The sequence below is a fragment of the Silene latifolia genome, chromosome 7, assembly GCF_048544455.1.
Source record: "Silene latifolia isolate original U9 population chromosome 7, ASM4854445v1, whole genome shotgun sequence".
NCBI lineage: Eukaryota > Viridiplantae > Streptophyta > Magnoliopsida > Caryophyllales > Caryophyllaceae > Silene > Silene latifolia.
Window position 1 is genome coordinate 104915801 of NC_133532.1, and position 5174 is coordinate 104920974.

Here is a 5174-nt window from a genome sequence, read left to right on the forward strand (position 1 = left end):
TTCTAAGTTGAGTTAACCCGGGTTTTCGTATATCGTAATAATTAATAATAATAATAATGAATAAAATATAATAATCAATAATGATAATTAATATTGAATTATAAATAAAGTATAAATAGTTAATATGGAATATTTTGCTACTGTTTAGGTGACGGATTGGTGAAACGGATTTACTGAAGAATATTTTAGTTGATTGCGTAAATTGGAGTATTGCTGAAAAAGTAGGATAATCTACTCAACTATATCTGTTTCCGTGTTTAATACGTGAATGTTATAGGAAAGATGATTGATTTATGAGTGCTTATTTAATTAAGTTAAGTGAGTGATTAATATTGTTAGTTGTTGGAGTTGTGCATATTTTCTATGTTTATATTGTGGAATGGTTTATGAGAATTGGACGGCCCCAGGCATAGTCTCTAGTGGATAATGTGAGTGGTTATCTGACTGCCCCAGGCTTAGTCTCTGGTGGATAATATGTGTGGTTATTGGACTGCCCCAGGCTTAGTCTCTGGTGGATAACGTGTGTGAATAATTGGAAGGCCCCAGGCTTAGTCACTGGTGAATAACGTGGATGGTTGATGTCGATATGTGACATGTGAACAGTTGAGATTGGAATATTGACAATTGTGAGAGATTGGTTGTTTTAATGTATTTTATCCTACTCAACCTCGTGGTTGACAGTGTATTCGTGAACATCTGTGATGAACCATAATGGGGAGAAGATTTGACAGGTACTAAAGATTAGCTGACTTGGGAGCGATAGGATGCGTGAGGACTTGGCCAGTCTACCTAGAAGTCTAGACCACTTTGATTATTTAATCACTTTATTTATTTCCGCTGAAAGTTGTATCAAATTTTATATTTTGTCTAGTTTCGATAAGTTGTAATAATACGTAATCGCTAAGTCTTAATTAAAGTACTTTGGTATTTGATACGTGCATTTTGTATAGTCTATTTAGCCTATTTTTGCACGTATTTCCATGTACTTTTGTACTGTTTATATTGCATTTTGCCCCGAATTGGCTACTTTGGTTCATTTTGTCTATCTTTAGGAATGAACGTAAAAGTAGTGGAATCGTACCATTTTAGTCCTATTTTGCATGCATTTTGAGGAGACGGGATTTTCAGAGTGGGATATTGCATTGGGATGCGTGAAGGAACGGTCTACGAAGCATTCGGCTACGAGTTGGAGCTGTTTCAGAGGAAGAACACTCGATCGAGGACATTTATTAGTCGATCGAGTGGTTTTAGTGGCTTTGGAGGTCGATCGAGCAGTCTATTTTGCTCGATCAACAATGCTGGAAATAGAGGTTACTCGATCGAGCAGTATTTTTACCCGATCGAGTGGATTGCTTGAAGAAGTACTCGATCGAGTTGTTTTAAACTGTTCGATCGAGTGGTTTGGTATCTCACGGGCCTAAATTAGTCCGTGTTACCTATTTTAGTTTATGGACTTTGCTAATTTCTATAAAAACGCATAATAATTAGGTCATTAGGATCTATCTTTTCATCTATCATTTTTACACTAATGTTGAACGCTGCTTTTCTCCCTTCACTATAACTTTTGCTTCCGGGGTTATTTTGCTTGGATCTTGTGTTCTTTACGCCGGAATTCTCGCGATTGTAATCTCTTTCTCTTCCTTAATCTTAATCTTTCATTCATTTGCTTTAATTACTTGTTTTGTTGCCTATAATTTCTGCCCTAATCTCTTTTATGCGATTTAATTAATATTTCAATATGTTTACCATTAGTTCATTCATAATTATTAGTCTTGACAATATTAATAATATGAGTAGCTAATTTATTTCATGTTGGGACTAGGGGATCTACGGTAGAATTGTGACTATGTAGTGAATAGGTTAGATGAATTATTTGTGAGACCCTATCCCCATGGCAATTTAATTGTATCTACCGACTTAGTTGAGTGCACGCTTCTAAGTTACCCTTTAATCTGGTTAAATTTAATCCTGGATCGGAAGATTGGACTAAATAGACCTGCTATGAACAGTAGACTACCCTGGCAAGGACGGAAGTTAAGTTAGTGGAAATCTAGGATAGAAAGTGGACCGGAAGGACCTTTCCATATCCGTCTCACAGTCATTTATCTGAGTTATTTACAGTTGAGTCACTGGACTACCGTAGTGAACCGAAATCCCGACATGTTCCTTCTTTATTGATCATCTTTATTACATTTTCTTGCTTTTAATGCTCTTTCTTTACTACTCTTTCCTTTAAGCCTTTATTTAGTTTAGAAACCAAATTACAACCCCCCATTTGTGACCAAATAGACGTACCTTTTAAAGATATCTTGCCTCCCTGCGGAGATCGACCTGACTTCCCTAGCTATATAGTTAGTTTAGTTGGTTATTTTTGATAGGTATACGACTGCCCTGTCAAATTTTGGCGCCGTTGCCGGGAAGGCAATAGCCCTATCTGTTTTTGTTTCGTTTATTTTTATCCGTCTCAGGGAATTTTTATTCCTTGAGATAATTCTCATTTATCTTTTTCAGTGTTGTGTATGCCCAAGTCGAACAGATCGGAGTTAGTTTCAGCTGATTCTGAGCCAGAGCGACTGTTTAGGCATAGACTCCGTCTGCAAAGAGAATCACGAAAGGAAGACTTGAGTACTTTCGAATCCGAGCTGCAACATTTTCTATTTACAGAAGATCAATCTTTAGTAGAAGATAATCTCAGTTCTGTAAACAAACCAGTAAAGATGCCAAATATCGCAAGTCATTTGGAGCCTAAAGCATCATCTATTCCTAAGGGTTTCAACCTCCGGACTGAGGATGGTAATACTTTTTACATCCGTCCGTCTTATATCAATCTGGTGGAGAAAAATCTTTTTAGAGGTGTGGCAGGTGAAGACCCGAGGAAGCATATGGAGGTCTTTATGGACTACTGTTCTACTATCCCTGCCACAAAGGGAGTAACTCAAGACAAGATTAAGGAAGTGCTATTTCCTTTTTCTTTGACTGACTCAGCCAGGGAGTGGTTGACTGACTTGGACCGCACAGCCGCAGGGATCACGGACTGGGAGACCCTTGCTCTTGCTTTTTATAAGAGATATTTACCTCCGCAGCGTACCAATCAGCTGAGGACAAATATTACTAGTTTCAAGCAGGCACCTAATGAGACTTTCTATGAAGCTTGGTGTCGGTTCAAGAGGTTGGTGAGGTCTCTTCCTCACCATGGTTTTGATCCGTGGTTTCTGTCCAATCAGTTCTACAATGGGTTGTACGATGACCACAAAGCTATACTTGACGCCTCGTCCAATGGAAGATTTTAAAAGAATACCGATGATGATAAGGGATGGGCCATTATTGAGGAGATGGAGACCCATTGTGCTGAGTATGGGAACCCAAGGGACGGTATTCGAATGGTTCACGTGGTTGATAAGGCAGTCGTGGCTCAGCTGGAAGCCATGAATGCCCGTTTTGATAGATTGGAGCTGCAACCTGCTGGGGAGCCTCAGACGGTTCATTTGCTTACTAGACAGGACACCGTCATATGTGAGAGGTGTGGGAGCAATGACGGTCATACTCCTATTGACTATCTTACAGAGAAGGAACAGGTCCTTACTTTTCAACAATACAGGCAAGGAGGGGGTTCCTATTATATTAACCAAGGGGCAGTCCACCCCAACCTGAGGTGGACAGGTCAAAATGTACTCAATCCCACTCCTCCACCGCAGCAGCAGCAACCATATGTCCCTCCTCATAAGGCTCAACAAGGCTTTCAAAAGCCTCCTTCCTTCCCTCCTCCCAATCACAGTGCATCATCTTCTGGTGGGGTAAATGAGCTATCTGAGTTGAAGACGATGTTGCAGTCTTTGCCAAAGCAGTGGCAGCTAAGTGACCAACAAAAAGATGCGTCCATCAAGTCACTTGAAACTCAAGTTGCCCTGTTAGCCGCGAACCAGTCCACGAGAAAGCAGGGTCATTTGTCGTCACAAGCCGATAAGAATCCACATGAGACGGTGAATGTAATAAATCTGAGAAGCGCTCGTTCATACGAGGGACCCGAGTTATTGAAATCAGACCCGAGGAAGGCTAATACTGTAGATGAACATGTTACTGTTGATGAAAACGAGCTGACAACGAAGAAAGTGCTCGATCGACTAGTTTTTGGGAGTCGATCGAGGAAAACTTATGAAGAAAGGACTCGATCGAGTGAAAATACGGCTCGATCGAGTGACCAGGAAAAAGAACAGCTCGATTGAGTAGCCCAAACAGCTTGATCGAGTGGAAATGTTGAGGAAAGAGTTCGATCGAGTGATATTTTTGCTCGATCGACTATTGTTGATAAAGAAGAACTCAATCGAGAGCCTGCTAGTGCTCGATCGAGTGAAATCTCTCCTGAAAAACCTCGATTGAGAGGTAAGAAGTATCGATCGAAGGATATAGAGCTTGATCCAGCTGACATGTTGGAAGAAAGGAATAAGGGGCTCGAAATACCTATCATGGTGCCCTTCCCGAGGCGACTACAGAACACGAAGGTTAATCAACAGTTCGGTAAATTTGTCGAACTCCTGAAAAGCTTGCAAGTCACAGTTCCGTTCGCCGAATTGCTGACACAGGTAACCTCTTACCTTAAATTTATGAAAGAAATTTTTTCGCGTAAGAGGCACATTAATGATCATGAGACGGTAGCTTTGACGGAAGTAGGGACTGCTCTAGTTCAGAATAAGTTACCTCCCAAACAGTCAGACCCGGATATTTTCTCGATTCCGTGTCATATAGGTACCCACTTGATTGATAACGCGCTATGCGATCTTGGCGCTAGCATGAGTGTCTTACCCCTGTCTCTTGCTAAGAGACTTGGTTTGACTAAGTTTAATTGTACAAACATGACTGTTCAAATGGCCGACCGTAGTATATCATGGCCGTTAGGTGTCATTGAGGACATACCTGTTAAGATCGAGAGGTTCTTTATTCCCGTTGATTTCGTTGTACTTGACATCCCTGAAGATACTCACACCCCTATAATTTTAGGGAGACCATTTTTATTCACTGCTCGTGCAGTGATTGACGTCGGGGGCAAGACATTGACTTTTCAGGTTGGGGACGAGGAATTAATATTTCATCAGTCTAAGTCCCGAAGGGCTCCCATGCAAGCTCAGTCTTGCAATGCCCTTTCCTCCACTTACCCATATATTGACACTCCAGGTGGA

General features: G+C 40.8%; 1 non-coding gene across 1 annotated transcript; it reads right to left on the minus strand.

The window, feature by feature from the left end:
* Positions 1-3093: 3093 nt before the first annotated feature.
* LOC141593301 (small nucleolar RNA R71) lies at positions 3094-3199 on the minus strand. The gene has a single exon (XR_012521395.1). It is a non-coding gene; the product is annotated as a small nucleolar RNA R71 (small nucleolar RNA).
* Positions 3200-5174: the final 1975 nt, after the last annotated feature.